The sequence below is a fragment of the Pan paniscus genome, chromosome 7, assembly GCF_029289425.2.
Source record: "Pan paniscus chromosome 7, NHGRI_mPanPan1-v2.0_pri, whole genome shotgun sequence".
Taxonomy (NCBI): Eukaryota; Metazoa; Chordata; class Mammalia; order Primates; family Hominidae; genus Pan; species Pan paniscus.
The window spans coordinates 128843154-128860799 of NC_073256.2; positions in this window are offsets into that span (position 1 = coordinate 128843154).

Here is a 17646-nt window from a genome sequence, read left to right on the forward strand (position 1 = left end):
TGACAGTTTGAGTAAGTAAAATGTGGTACATATACACATTGGAACACTATGTCCACCAGTGACAGTTTGAATAAGTAAAATGTGGTACATATACACAATGGAATACTATGCAGCCATAAAAAATGAGGTCATGTCTTGTGTGGGAACATGGCTGGAACTAGAGATTATTATCCTTATCAAATGAATGCAGGAACAGAAAACCAAATACTGCATGTTCTCACTTTTAAGTGAAAGCTGAATGATGAGAACTAATGAACACAAAGAAGGGAGCAACAGATACTGGGGTCTCCTTGAGGGTGGAGAGTGAGAGGAGGGAGAGGAGCAGAAAAGAATAACTATTGGGTTCTAGGCTTAGTACCCGGGTGAGGAAGGAATCTGTGTAACAAATCCGCACAATACGAGTTTAGCTATGTAACAAACCATCCTATGTACCCCCAAACCTAAAATAAAAGTTAAATAAAAACCCGGAAGATTTGTGCTATAATGTGTTTTCTAATACAAACACAGAAAAGTCATTAGCCATTGCAATATTTCGTTTGTTCATATAATGTTTGGAGTGTTTGAATTGCATGATTATATTTGTTTAGGGCTCAAAGAATATATGATCCAGAATGTCGCCTTCAAGTGATCTCTTCATTTGTGGTTCCCTTATGTACTGTCAGATTGCTGGGATAGTTATTAAACCGGTGCGTAAGCACCAGTTTAATTTGATTTCTGCTAGAAAACAGTAAAGCCAGATAAAAAGTAAATGATATGGAATAATATGGCTACTAATAGAGTTTTATATCATGTAGGTAAAATATTAGTTTGAGGTATAACATAAAGAAGGTCTTCCTTATTTTGTTCATTCAACAATTGTCAGTTAAGTTTCTTTACTGTCATTACAAGAATATATCAAAATATTAATAGATTTTTATTACAAAAATATATAATCTAATTTGCAACCTTACAAAAATATGTAATCTAATTTGCAACCTGCTACTTCAATAAGACATCATAGTAAAGAGGCTTAATTTTTATTAGTATGTTATGTAACTTTATAGCTTGAAAAATAAAATGAACTTGCAATTACTTAGGAGTTTTAGTGAGATCCATATACTAGTACCCATAAATATTTCTAGTCGTAATTATTCGAGCAATAAGAATTCAGTGAAGAAGCACAGGTTGAGTGGAAGGCAGAAGATGATTCCGGCTTCTTAAATATTAGATGCAACATGATGTAACTTTTAGAAGTAAGCTAATTATATTTATGATATATTTATTGCATAATAGCAAACACAATACTCAGGATTATAGGAAATTTTAAAACTGAAAATTTTAGTGTTTATTTTCATACTTAATAGCTACATATATTTTGATGTTATTCAGACATCAGTTGATTCTGATGCAAAATAAGAGCTAGATTTACAGACTTTCAAGGCTCCTTACATATTAAGTTTCCTTGAAAAATAACATAAAGAGGGTAATGAAAATCTCAGTCAATATAGTAAAATAATTGACATTTCCATAGCATATACTGAACACCTTTAATTGACATTTTAATGACAGATGTTGAACAGTAAACAGTTGCATCTAGACACCTTTCCACATATTTATTTATATACCTTTTTATGCATCATAGAATCACAAATAAAATAGCAGATTTAGCATTAGCCAAACCTTACTCTATGAAATAAATAATACATAGTCACTCAATATATATACATATATTATCTGTTGTCACCAAATATATGAATGTATATATACATATACACAATAGGTAGGATAGGTAGTCAAGCAAGTGACCATGTTCTCAGGATGCAGCAACTGTGTTGACCATCAACACAATCAACACAATAAACCTCACCATTAGCATTGTAATTGAGCTCATTCAAGCAAAGCTATCTTCAGTAGACTTTCCCTGCTAGACAGCATGAGCACTTTGATTTTACCTGTCCTCAAACTGACCCTTTACTCAATATCATAGTAAAAAACCCACTCCTGGGTGGAGATTTAATATGCTGGCTAGACATGCTATGTATGAACAAGCATGTACAGCTACTGTGCATGTGCACCCATAGGACCACCTAGAGCATGTTTATGACCAATGCCACTTTCCTCCTCCTTACGAATAATCATGTAAGACTCCCATAAAGAAAGTCTTCCTACTTCCAGTCTTTGCTGTCTTGACCTTATGAGCAGCCTGCCCTGAATTCCCTCTCTCAGATTGTACTGTCTATTTTGCACCTCACTTTCAAAATATTCTCTTTCTTTCACAATAAAATACTCTATGCTGCATCTCCTTTGCCGTGTATCTCTTGTTTAAATTCTTTTAAACTAAGAAAACAAGAACCGAGGTATCACATCAGCATTTCTAGTGCTGCGACCCAGATAGAGGTTCATCTGCTTCATTGATTTCAGTTTCCCTTCACCCGTGATGGGTACTATGGCAGTACCAGGCTACCTGGTTGACTATCACTGCTTTTCCTAGCTTTATTTCATTTAGGTTTCTGAGGAGGACCTTTTAAATAACTCACATTCTCCGTGCAAGTAATTGTGATTGCTTTCCATTTTGCTGCTACTTTGGCAATGTTAATAATTACCTTATTCAGATGAAATGTCCTGATTATTAAGCCTTTGGATTCTTTTGCTGTTTTTATCTCACTGTTTGTTTTGCTGTCCCTCTCAGGACCACGCCTGACCAGTAATAATTGGCCACTGTAACTTGTTTGTTAAACAAGTAATCTCTTCAAAGATTTTTGATCACCTTGACACTTTAAATCTAATTTTGCTAACAGTGCCCTGTGTCCCTCCAGGCTCTATGTGTTCTGAGACTCCTTTGGGAGACTTTGCAAGAGGCCATCCATGTTGAGCATCAGATGCATGTCCACATAGATGCACAGTCATGGTGACTACACCCATGCACTCAAAGCATTATAATTGGGCGTCAAAAATGGCAAATCGGTGAAGTAAGGGAAGGCTTATTGACGAGTCATCAGGGACCCCCAGCCGGGGGCAGAGGCCATCTCAGTTGGGCCTGGAGATGGCCAGCACTGAGAGACCCAGGACGATGCATGGCAAACACCCATGACCCCCTAGGGCCTCGGTTTAATGGAGTTTCAAAGGGACACCCTGGACCGCTTCGTGGTTCAGCTTGGCTCATGGGTATGCCCATGGTCTCCTGGATTTCAGTATATGTTTCTGACTTTGAAGGATTCTTTAGCATCTAGGAGCCACCTCTCTACTCTCACTGAAACACTTCTAGGGTGTATATCAAAAACTGGAATATTTTTAAGCCATATAAATTAAAAGATAATTAAAATATGGCCAAAGAATAAAACTCTTGATACCATCCTCACCACTTTAAGGCTTGGGGTTTTATTTTCCATCCCTGAGTCTTTCCCTTTCCTCTCATTCTTTCACTTACTTATAAATCTCCAGAACAATCCCCCTCAACCATCGTGACTTTACTCCCTCCTGCTGATTTCTCAGTTCATCTTGATGGGTGACTAACGGAGGAGGGAGGACTTTGAAGTCCACACAAAGTAGATCTAGGTCACTGTCGCCTTCCCTGAGAGGAGGCATGTGAGGGTGGCAGGGCTTAAGCCCAGGCCATGCAATGTCTAGAGACCTTCATTTTTCCCTAGTACTAACAATCCTGTTGTTCAGAGTTTATTGCATTTCACCCCTTTGAGTCCTGTCCTTCATGAAAATTTATCTTGCTTTTTGATCCATCGGTATTCATAGATTTTCATCTGCTTTCTTTTTATCTCTCACCCATAAGGCTATAAAGAGTTGTCCTAAAGGTTCTTTCTGCTGTGTGTGTCGGGACTCTTCTGCCTTTGACTAGAGCAGAGGGAATTTTGTCTTTACACAGAAGAAAACTTTAATTGCTGGGTAAAACACATTTTCTGCCAAATTCCCTACATGGAATCTAGAAAGCCTAATGGACATAGCTACTTATTCCTCCTAAGCTGTTATTTTAAGACCAAAATTAAAACATGAATGCCACATATGTAAGGTTGGCCATTACTAACCTTAAAAAAAGATAAATAAATGCTCCATAATTAGGCTTATTCAACATAGCAGGGTCCCAAACAATGCTGTTTTTCTATCAGGCCTTTTATAAAAACAAAGAAGGATGATCAGAAGCTCCCCAAGGGCCCAGGGGAACCTGACATTATTCCTTCCTCTAACCAAACATCTCTATACTGACAAGTCTCTTAAAGGCCAATACCAAATATATAATGCCCATGTTATTCAAAAAAGTTCAGGAGAACGTAACATAATCAATCACTTTATATTAAGAAATTTGCCTCCCACCAACAACTTTATTTTATTAAAATATAGTCCATGGTTGCTTTTTAAACCTCTCAAGCTTCTACTCTTTCTAGTAGTCCTTTGTCACTTGATGCACAGTCTCCTGTACACCTTCCACATCAGCTTGTTCACCAAACACTCCCTGAAGAGCTCAGTCCTGTTGGAACAACTCGTAGCAAGTATCCTATTGTCCGCCAAAACAACAACAGCAACAACAACAACAACAACACTGCTCTCTTGGGAGGATAAAAATTATAGAGACAGATTCAATCATAGAAACCTACTCATTAGTCAGCCTGCCTCAGGTATTAGAAAAAAAGTCACAAAAACTAGCCAAAGGTGCCAAAACCCCAAGAAATGAACTACTAAAAACAGCTTTTGGAGTCTTCATTAACCAGGATAGAGTGAAAAAACACACAGATCAAAGAGAAAAAGAGAGGCAAAAGACAGATCCTGTTGTTGGCTCTCATTATGCAAAAACTCCCACTTCCAGGTCATCCTGGGCAGAACCTAAAGAGCTATTGCCACATTTATAAAAAGCTGGGACACTGCCACCAAATAACTCACAAAGGCCTTTAAGCTTGCAAACTTTCTGGAGCCTATCATCGATGAGACAAAGAAGGGCACGAAAGAAGGACTGTCCTCAGCTCTAAAGAGAGGACGGGACTCCTAATTCCTTATTGTCTCTGGCTAAATCCTAAAGATGCCCAAGGCAGACAATGACTGCCATGCGGCAATTAGTCCCAGTCACAGCAACAGAGCCTTGGTTGCTCTTGGATATGACAAAAATATTATTTTTCATTTAAACATAGAGGCTGGCCTATCAGCCTTCACTTTCTGCCCTGGACCTCTGCCTGCCAAACACTACACTGTCATCAGTGTTAATAGCACACCCCAAACTAGGATTTTCACTCTACCCCACAGCTGACCAACTTCAGCTGCAGTAAAACCTAGGGGTGTGGGGTCTTGGGTGCTCTTAACAAAAATACAAAGTTATTCCTTTTTAGTTATCACAGAAACCCACAACACAGACTCCAAGCTATTCCTGTGAAGCTCTGGAGGATCTAGAGCTCCTGTTCAAGAAACAGCCAGCACTCCAAACATCAAACAATTACTATTGCCTAAGCACCAGCTTCTATTCCAGAAAACAACTTGCAGTGAGACCACCTTAAAAGATAAGTAATGTTCTTATTTTTCTCTTATTTACTCACTCATTGCATTTTAGGTATTCTTGGCTAGCTTATTAAAATTAATCCATACTTGCTGGCTTTGCATGACTACTGAAAGTTGAAAATATACCAAATCTGTGCCTCAAGAAAACTGGGCCAAAACTTCTATACACCTCTTGGTACAAACCCATTGGCCCATAATATGGGAATATCTGACTAAACAAGCAATACAAAGAGACTTTCTTGGAACTGGCTATAGCCAGTTCAACTTTCCACTTTTAACTATTCATAATAGCTCCACTCTGCCAAAGGGAATATTGCTTTCTTACCTTACCTTTTATCTGCAGCAATTCCCCTTCTGTTTTTATAGCAACAATGCCAGTTCCACTACCTTTATAGAAAAACTCCAAGCGACAGTCAGCGTAACCAAATATTTGTCAGTGAGTCATCTATACACCTTATGATGAGACCCTAAAAGGGGGATATTATTTTTAAAAAAATACTTATTAACACCACCACCCAACTCTACTACCCTCTGATAAACCCATGGCCACCAAACTTCTATTACTTTTACTATCTTAATGCGAAATACTTTTGCAGCACAAATTTCAGCATCACATGGAATTTTTGGGGGTTTGTGAGATCTTTGGCATATCTACAACTTCCTCTACTATGCAAGGGGAGATGCTCCATTGCTTACATTTCTCCTTATTTAACTTTCACATAGATTAAAGCATCTCTCCCTTGCCCCATGTACTAATATCACAAGATCCACCTCTGAGCAGGACCATTTGTTCCTTTGGGGTAAGTACTATCTTCTCCTCTGGGACTAACCCAGTCAGTCATGGGAGGCAGAGCATAAGCATCTTGCAGAAATAAAACAGTCTCAGAAGACCACAGTGGCCCTCCAAAAAGTAGCTAAGGATCTCACTGGACTTCAAACAACTGCTAGACTCCCTGGCCACTGCAGTCCTACAGAACCAAAGAGCCTTAGGTCTTCTCAGAGACGGGCAAGGAGTACCATGTTTGCATCTAAAAGAAGAATGCTGTTTTTCTATCAATCAGTCTGGTTTTGTCCAAGAAAATGTGAAAAATGTCATTACCTATGTGGACAAAATTGAGTCTTTAGGAAGGTCTATGGGAACTTGGAAGCAATGGTTATTGCCTGCCTTGCTCCCTTTAGTGGTATTAGTCAATACCATACTTTTAGCTTTAACTTCTGGTCCAACTTTGTTTACAATGTTAACCATTTCTTGCTCTCTCGCTTACAGTAACTCCACTCCTGCATGATGGTTTTGCAAGGGCTTTCAACCTCTGGCTGCCAGTATTTTACCCACCAGTCCCATAGACAACATGGTTTATACTCCATTAGATCAGGCAGGAAGAGACTTTAGGGCCTAGGGTGGGCAGGGTCGGTGCCCCACTCAGGAGGAGGCAGCTTCAGACGACATTACCTAGCCCCTCAACTTCCCATATAATCGTAATCCCTAAGATCTCTTAAGGGGAGACTGGGGCAGGATAGGTAGTCAAAGAAGTGACCATGTTCTCGGGACACAGCCACCGTGGTGACCTTACGATCAACACAATAAGCCTCAACATTCGCATTTTAATTGAGCTTATTCAAGCAAAGCTATCTTCAGTAGGGACTTTCACCTCTACAGGGCGGGAACACTTTGATTTCACCTGTCCTCAAACTGACCCTTTGCTCATCAAATAGTAAAAAACCCACTCCTGGGTGGAGATTTAAGATGCTAATGAAACATGCTATATATAAACAAGCATGTACAGCTACTGTACATGTGCACCCAGAGGACCACCTAGAACATGCTTACTAGCAATGCCACTTTCCACCTCCTTATGAACAATTTTGTAAGACTCCCAGAGAGGGAGTCTCCCTAGTGCTGGTCTTTGCTGCCTCACCTTTACAAGCAGCCTGCCCTGGAATCTCTCTCTTGGGGTGTGCTGTCTATTCTGCACCTCACTTTCAAAATATCCTTTTTCTTTTGCAATAAAATACTCCATGCTGCATCTCCTTTGCAGTGTTTCTCTTGTTTAAATTCTTTTCAATTAAGAAGACAAGAACTGAAGTATCACATCAGCCATCAACACACACATACACACACACATGCACATATATAGTCACCAAATATATTTGGAGGATGAAATAATCTGTATAACAAACCTTCATGACATGAGTTTGCATATATAGCAAACCTTCACATGTATCCCTGAACTTAAAATAAAAATTGAAAAAAGCTAAAAGATCTGTGCTGTAATATTTGTTGAATATATATTTAAAATGAATATGTATAATTTTAACTTGCAATTTTTCAAATATATATATATATATAACATTTGGGAGAGTTTGTGTTGAAAGCAGATAAGTAAAATTAAATTAAACTATTAACCATACCTTTTTTGTTCTTCGTATTTTATGGGTAACGCATTTCTTTGAAACAATTTTCTATTCTTATTCCTTTTCAGGAAGCCCATTTAACATTTATCTAAATAAGACAAATAAGTAGAAACTGCTTAGAATTAACAGATAAAAACCTAGAACCTGGCAAATTCATGCTTTACTTAGAGATCCAAATAACTGGGTTCTGTAAAATCTCTAGAATCTCACCAACATAATCTGAAATTTTAAAGTTAAGCCTTATTTTTATAGCATCATATATTAAGATGAAACTATGTCTTAGATTAAATTAGAGAAGGTCATTAAACTAGAAAAAACACTTAAAAGTGATACAGTGATATACAATGTTAAATGTGGGAAAAAATATCACCTGAGTGCTGAGGCCTAATTCTCTAAAATGTAGAAATACAGTGATTTAGAAGATAGTTTTCTCAAGGTTGTGATTTCAGAAGAATTGATTGCATTTCCTAAAAAGACTGAGTAAAATTTTCACAAATTGTAATTTTTGGAAGTTGAGTAAAGGTCTGGATTTGGTGCTTTTTATAATAAAAGTAATTTGCAAAGAATATATACATTTAAATAAAAAATCACCTATAAATAGATTAATTATTAATCACCCATCACCTACAAACATCCACTAGTAGTCACTAAGTGAATGGGACATAGCAGTAAGATGTTTTGATGGAGGCTAAGGAGTTGAATTTGATAGGTATGAAGAGAGGCCCATTTTTAGCTAGGTATGGGTATACCCAGAGTCAAATGGAGAATATCTAAATTGTGGTGCTGAGGATACTGTAATTTAAGTTAAAGTTATTAAAGACAGTTGAAGCCTACTCATAAGATTTTCTCAAACTACCCTTTTGAGATAACATAGTCATTTAAATATTTTTCAAATTTAAAATATGGTATATTTTTGTAGTTTATAATTATGTTTTTCCCATTGTTTGAAAAGTTTATGCACTAGATTTTTACAGTAAAAGGAATTTGCATTGAGTGAAAAAATAAAGCATGTGAATATAGAGATCAAATATTCAAGAATTCTTTCAAATGTTGCTTGGTAAAACTGCATGTTTAATTTTAGCACTACAAATATTAATATGATTACCATCTACTTTTATCTTTTTACGAATTCAATAAATACCAAATACATCCATATTTTCTGAAAAAAAAGCATTCCTTGAGGATAACCATGCTCTCTCTCTCTCTGCATATATATATATTTTTAACTTAAAATATTTAACTTTTTAACTTAAAAATATGTATAACTATATATAATATATAGAAGTTAAAAGGCTAAATATATGTTTATTATATATTTATTCATATTTATATTTATTTATATTTTAATATATATTTATTTTTATATGTACTATATTTTATATATATATATATATATATATATAAACTTGTGTACTGCAGAAGAGGATATGTCCTGTGACATGAAATTCTAAAAGATTTTAAAACATTGTCCTTCATATCCTTAGTGTAGAAAATATTTTCCTTATGTAAAATATATGCATTTGTTCAGTCTTGGAAGAAGATGGAAAGGAAAAAAATGCTGTACCACTTTAATTCTCCCATATTTATCTATTTTTGGCTTCTGTCTCAAGAATAAAGCTTAGTACATTTTAGAGAAACTGGTAAGACAGGTGTCTGCAAAATTTTTATCGACTTACTTGGCTTCAATATATAACCTCATAACATGTACATTTATTCACAAATATGTATGACTATTAATATAGTATTTATCTAACTCATTCAGGAAAATATGAATTATAAAGAAGGAAATAAAATCAATATAAGCAAGTGTTCCAATATACTTTTTACATGCTAATAGATTACTATACACTCTCCAAGGTAGATATCTCCCTTTGGAGACTCTGCACAAGAATATGCTCAGTGAACAAAGTGAATCAAATTGTCTTGTTCACTATCATATACTTAAATATTTATATTCATATAAAGCGCATTTTATGTGACAAGTAGTGCATAGAATAAATGTATTTGAATTTAATTCAATTGGTTAATTAGTACTAAGGAGCAGAACTTTTAAACCTATTGGTAATTCTTTGCAGGATTTATCCCAGGATTCAATCTCAAGTTTCCTCTATCATTGCTCCCATGTATCTGAGCAATAAACAATGTCTTAATTCTGTAAGTTTCTTTAAACACATACACACACAGGCAGTCATGGCTTCAGACATTATATATATCCTGTTATACTTTTCTCTTGTCAGCGGACTCTGCCTTTGCTAAGATTTTTGCAGGGATAGTATCTACAAAATTACCACTCACTATTTAGTAGGAAATACCTAATGCCCAAAGCTTTAGATTAACATTTATTATTATCCATTTCTGACCTCCCACATTTCTTCTTGAGTTCAGTCCACATCCATGTATAGATCTGATGCTCTAGCCACAGTGACAATTTTATTGTTGTTCAACTTAATAAATCTGCACTTTTGCTCAGCTGTTTTCTTTCCTCTCATTATTCTTTTTTCCATTCATCTCTTCTTCAGTGCTAGCTCAGATCCCACACTATCAGAAATCAGATATCCTGCATCGATCCTTATTTTCTTTTTGTAAAATTATTTTCATTTTGTTTAAATATACATAACATGGAATTTGCCATTTTAACCTTTTTTTTTTTTCTTTTTGAGATGGAGTCTTTCTCTGTCACCCAGGCTGAAGTGCAGCAGCGTGATCTCTGCCCACTGCAAGCTCCACCTCCTGGGTTCAAGCAGTTCTCCTGCCTCAGCCTCCCGAGTAGCTGGGATTATAAGCACACGCCACTACGCCCAGATAATTTTTGTATTTTTAGTAGAGACGGGGTTTCACCATGTTGGTTAGGCCGATCTCGATCTCCTGACCTTGTGATCTGCCGGCCTCAGCCTCCCAAACTGCTGGGATTACAGGCATCAGCCACTGCGCCCAGCCCATTTTGACCATTTTTAAGTGTACAATTCAGTGGCATTAAGTGTACTGACATTCTTGTGCAATCACCATCACCACTATCTTTTTTATTATCCACAACTGAAACTCTGTACCCATTAGACAATCACTCTGTTATCTCTTCTACCATCCCCATGTAGCCACTATTATACTTTCTGTCTCTATGAATGAAATTGTTCTGGGTACCTCACATAAATGAAATCACATGTTATTTATCCTTTTTGCATCTAGCATATCACTTAACATGTTTTCAAGGTTCACATCTGCTGTAGCATATATCAGAATTTGATTCCTTTTTAAGGCTGAGTAATATTCTATTGTGCATATACACCAAATTTTGTTTATCCATTCATCTGTTGATTGACAATTGAGTTATTTCCACATTGCAACTATTGTGAGTAATGCTGCCATGAAATATTGATGTACAAATCACTGTTCAAGTTTCTATTTTCAATTTTAAGTACTTACCTAAAAGTGGAAATTTTAGATCATAGGGTAACTCTATAATTTTTTGAAAAACCATCATACTGTTTTTCACAGCAGCTGCACATTTTACATCCGTCCCCACCAGCAATACACAAAGATTCCAATTTCTCCACATCCCCATCAGCACTTGCTATTTCTTCTTCTTTTAAAAAATAGACTAGCCGTCTTAATAGGTATAAGTGAGAAACAATGGATACTTCCTTAAAGAAACAACTTAAAATAACACTTCCATCCTCTTATTTCACAATTATCTGTTTATGTTTTTAATGATATATTGTAGTTGATCTGGAGATAACTTAGCACTTTTCTGCCTGTCTGAATCTATTAAAATATTTGAGAGAGTCAGGATTATGCTTAGACTTACTCTCTCCCTCTGCACACCATATTTTTTATAATAAGCACTTGATATATGTTCATAGGATATTCACTGTATTTCTACATTATCCATTTTAAATTGGGCTTGTTTGACACTTGAAAATATTAGGCAATATATTGTGATGCAGTTGACAGAATTTCTTTAAAATCACATTATTTCTGCTCATTATTCTGACTCATAGAAGCACTTTAAATTAACCTTCTATACAATTTTAGATTTCCTTATAAATAGCATGTATCGATTAATTTTATCATTGTTGGGACATTTATAATATTTGTAGGTACATGAGTTTAACTGCTTATTATTTTGTCAGTATTGCTATCTATCTACATTTATATGATGAAGGCACTTTATATGCATTAATTAAAATTTAAAATATCTCTCTAAGTAGGTATATGTTGCTTAACATTTTTAAAATATTGTGTATCTTACTAAATTTAGTAGTTTTCCCTGAGACTTCTATTCACATTCTCCCTCATATTTAAAATTCTAACAGGGCTTTTTGAAATCTATAAAAAGATGAATTATAAATGGCTCATTAGATCTTCTTTGACAGTAAGAAACCTAATATAGGATTGAAAATGTGGATGAAACAGAGCACTTAGTACCGTGTACTCACTGGCTCTGACAGACATAAGAAAGGTGAAATATAAAGCTTCCTCTAAAGTCAATATGTTGACTGAATGTTATGATGGTGCAGACTAATCTTTAGTTTATGTCAATATATCAAAATCCACTTGGAATGAGATTTACATGATTAAACCGTAACTTACATAAAAGTTACATTTAAAAACAAAAGTTATATTAAATAGTATAAAGCTACTTTTCTTGAAGGTTCTAAATATTCCAGAATGGCATTATTCTAACAGTGTGCTCACTGTAATATATAACAAAGGAGAATGAATTCATTATAGAAGACTATAGAGCCATAATTTCTATGTTAATAAATGGCTGATAGGTCATTACTGTGAGCAAATTAGAGGAAAGCTTAAACAGTCAGTTTGTCCATTTTAAGGATGCCCAAATACAAAATAATAAATAAAAATACAAATTAAAAAAATAACCATTATTGAGATTGGAGTTCACATTTAGAAATCCTGGAGGTTAAACATATGGTTGAGTAAACAACGCTTTAGAAATACAATAAATTGGCCAGGTGTGGTGGCTCACAGCTGTAATCCCAACACTTTGGGAGGCCGGGGTGGGCAGACCACCTGAGATCAGGAGTTGGAGACCAGCCTGGCCAACATGGTGAAACCCTGTCTACTAAAAATACAAAAATTAGCTGGGTGTGGTGGTGGGCGCCTGTAATTCCAGGTACTTGGGAGGCTGAGGCAGGAGAATTGCTTGAGCCTGGGAGGCGGAGGTTGCAGTGAGCAGAGATGGAGCCACTGCACTCCAGCCTGGGAGATAGAGTGAGACTCTGTCTCACTCAATAAAAAAAAAAAAAGCAAACTATTGCAAGGACAAAAAACCAAACACCGCATGTTCTCACTCATAGGTGGGAATTGAACAATGAGAACACATGGACACAGGAAGGGGAACATCACACACCAGGGACTGTTGTGGGGTCGGGGGAGGGTGGAGGGATAGCATTAGGAGATATACCTAATGTAAATGATGAATTAATGGGTGCAGCACACCAACATGGCAGATGTGTACATATGTAGCAAACCTGCACGTTGTGCACATGTACCCTAAAACTTAAAGTATAATAATAATTTAAAAAAGGAAAGAGAGAAAGAGAAAAAGAGAGAAAGAGAGAAAGAGAAAGGAAGAAAAAGAAAGAAAGAAGGAAAGGAAGAGAAAGAAAGAAAGAGAGAGAAAGAAAGAAGAAAGAAAGAAAAAGAGAGAGAAAGGAAAAGAAATACAACAAATGTTTGCATCTGACAACATTGTTTAGGTTGAATTGATGTTTTTAGTTAACTCCAAACTGTGACAGAATTATACTCTGCACTTGCAGATTCAAGGAAGTAGGTAATCATTCTCATTCATGGATAGATTAACGAGGAAACATAAACAAATTTTTATTGTACATGATGAAAACTATGACTTGAATGTTTTAAAATAAGTTTAAAAGGTAAAACTAAAACTTTTTGAAGAAAACATAGCAGTACATATCCACGACCTTAGATTAGGCAATGCTTTCTTAGATACAGGACAGACGCATACAAACATATATTTGGTGCTATTAGGTTGGTGCAAGAAAATGATTGTGGTTTTTTGCCATTACCTTGGCAAAAACAGCAATTACTTTTGCACCAATGTAATCCAAACAATACAATTAAGAAAGTGAGCCTGGGTGCAGTGACTCATGCCTGTAGTCACAGCAATTTGGGAGGCTGAGGAGGGAGGATCCCTTGAAACCAGTAATTCAGGACCAGCCAAGGACACAGCAAAATATTGTTGCCACAAACACACAAATACAAATGAAATTAGCTAGGCATCGTGATACATGCCTGTAGCCCTGGAGACCCAGCTACTCGGGTGGCTAAAGTAGAAGGATTTCATGAGCCCAGGAGGTCGAGGCTGCAGTGAGTTATGATTGTACTGCACCTCTGCACTCCAGCCTTAGCGACAGAAGGAAGACCCTGTCTCAAAAAAAAAAAAAAAAAAAAAAGAAAGAAAGAAAGAAAGAAAAAAAGTAAAAAGACAACGTGCAGAATGAGAAAATATTTGTGACTCATATGTTTGATACTGAATTTTTTCCCAGAATCAATAAATAATTGTTGCAACTCAATAATAAAAACAAATAACTCATTCATGATTTGGCTCTCTGCTTGTCCACTGTTGGTGTATAGGAATACTTGTGATTTTTGCACATTGATTTTGTATCCTGACATTTTGCTGAAGTAGCTTACCAGCTTAAGGAGTTTTTGGGCTGAGACCACAGGGTTTTGTAAATACACAATCATGTCATCTGCAAACAGAGACAATTTGACATTTTCTCTTCCTATTTGAATATGCTTTATTTCTTTCTCTGGCCTGATTACCCTGGCCAGAACTTCTATGTTGAATAAGAGTGGTAATCAAGGGCATCCTTGTCTTGTGCCAGTTTTCAAAGGGAATGCTTCCAGCTTTTGCCCATTCAGTATGATTGGCTGTGGGTTTGTCATAAATAGCTCTTATTATTTTGAGATATGTTCCATGAATACCTCATTTATTGAGAGTTTTTAACATAAATTTTATCAAAGGCCTTTTCTGCAATTATTGAGATGATCATGTGGTTTTTGTCATTGGTTCTGCTTATGTGATAGATTATGATTATTGATTTGAATGTGTTAAACCAGCCTTCATCTCAGGGATGAAATCGACTTGATCATGGTAGGTAAGCTTTTTGATGTGCTGCTGGATTTGATTTGCCAGTATTTTATTGAGGATTTTCGCATCGATGTTTATTAGGGATATTGGCCTGAAGTTTTCTTTTTTGTTCTGTTTCTCCCAGGTTTGGGCATCAGGATGATACTGGCCACATAAAATAAGTAGGAAGGAGTCCCTCCTTTTCATTTGTTTGGAATAATTTCAGAAGGAATGGTACCAGTTCCTCCTTGTATCTCTGGTAGAATTCGGCTGTGAATCCGTCTGGTCCTGGGCTCTTTTTGGTTGGTAGGCTGTTAATTACTTCCTCAATTTTAGAACTTGTAATTGATCTATTCAGGGATTCAACTTATTCTTGACTTAGTCTTGGGAATGTGTATGTATCCAGGAATGTATCCATTTCTTCTAGATTTGTGTAGCTTGTGTAGAGGTGTTTATAATATTCTCTGATGGTAGTCTATATTTCTGCAGGGTCAGTGGTGGCATCTCCTTTATCATTTTTTATTGGGTCTATTTGATTCTTCTCTCTTTTCTTCTTTATTTGTCCAGCTAGTGGTCTATCTATTTTGTTAGATTTAAAAAAAAAAACAGCTCTGGGATTCACTGAATATTTTTGAAGGGTTTTTGTGTCTCTATCTCCTTCAGTTCTTCTCTGATCTTAGTTATTTCTTGTCTTCTGCTAGCTTTTGGATTTGTTTGCTCTTGCTTCTCCAGCTGTTTTAGTTGTGATGTTAGGCTGTCGACTTGAGATCTTTCCAGCTTTCAGATGTGGGCTTTTAGTGCTATACATTTCCCTCTTAACACTGCTTTAGCTGTGGCCCAGAGATTCTGGTACATTGTCTTTTTGTTCTCATTGGTTTCAAAGAACTTCTTGATTTCTGCCTTAATTTTATTGTTTACCCAGTAGTCATTCAGGAGGAGGTTGTTCAATTTCCATGTAGTTGTATGATTTGAGTGAGTTCCTTAATCCTGAGTTCTAATTTGATTGCACTGTGATATGAGAGATTGTTTGGTATGATATCCATTCTTTTGCATTTGCTGAGGAGTATTTTACTTCCAATTATGTGGTTGATTTTAGAATAAGTGCCATGTGTCCCAGAAATTAAAGTAAAATTAAAGAAAAAAAAAGGAAAAGAAAAAATATAACTCAATTAAATTGGGCAATGGATTTAAATATTTATTCCAAAAATGTACAAATATCCAATAAAAATATAATAAGATTCACCATGTCAATAGTCATTAGGGAAATGCAAATTAAAATCATGAAAAGATACTACTTCATGTCTGCTACATATCTATAACAAAAAAGATAGATAATAACAAGTGTCGGCAAGAATGTGGAGAATTTATATATTTCATTTCTCATACCATACTTTGCTGGTGGGAATGTAATACAGCTGCTTTGGAAACAGTTTAATGGTCACTTAAAATATTAAACATATACATAACACAGGACCAAGCCATCCCACTCCTACTGTATACCTAAGATAAATAAATATATATGTCTGTGCATACATATGTGTGTAAAATCTTGTATATGAATATTCATAAAATATGTATTATTCATAATAGCCCAAACCAGAAACAACCAAAATGTCCATCAACTGAAAAATAATAGCATAAATAAGATGTGTTACATTTATACAATAGAATATATGTCTATAAAAGGAAGTACTGATACATGGTACAACATGGATAATACTTGAAACATTATGGTAAATGAAATAAACCAATTACAAAGTAATCTGTATTGTATTATTCATTTATGTGAAGTGCACAGAATGGATAAATATATGTAGAGACAAAAAGTAATTTCATGGTTTCTGTGAAGCTGACAAAAAGGGGTTTGGGGCAGTGACTATCATGACTAAGAAATGGGTAAAGGGTTTCTTTTTTGGGGTGAATTTACTAACATGAAATTATATTGATGGTTGTAAAACTATATATACACATATATAATATAGATTTATAAATATATACATATATTCATGTATTGTATATTAATTATAAATCAATAATTCTGTTAATTTTAAAAGGAAAAAAATTTACAATTTAAAATAGTGAAAGCAGGTATGTAATATAGATAACATGAATTGCATCGTTATACAGAATTCAATATACTACTTCTTTTTGGAAATTATAAATTTGCAAATAAATTATATATATTGCAATGTAGCCAAGTTGAAAGCTCTAGGCAGATTTGTAAGACTTGGAAAAAAGCAAAATGATAACGTCAATTAACAGAAGATATAATAAAGAGGTTAGGTTAGCACAGAGCTGACCTTGTGGCAGGAACACAGTGTCACTGAATGACACAAATTGGTGTCTATTGTATATCACTCTTGTGATTGAACACTTGCCCCCAATATAAAAGTTCAGAGAAAACTAAATTTTTCTTATAATTCTGGTTAGAACTTGCAATCAATATACACTAGATCTGAGGTTCCTCTAATAGTAAAAGCTACCTAAAAGTTGTAGTAAAGATTAAGAGGATAAATCCTATGAAGTGCTTAGCACAGTGTTGGGCTTTATACAAGGCAGCTACCTCTAGGTCGCACCAGCTGATAATGCTAAAGCTTGTAATTTTTCAAGATCTTGTTAATTAACTGTCAGATATTTTCTATTAACTG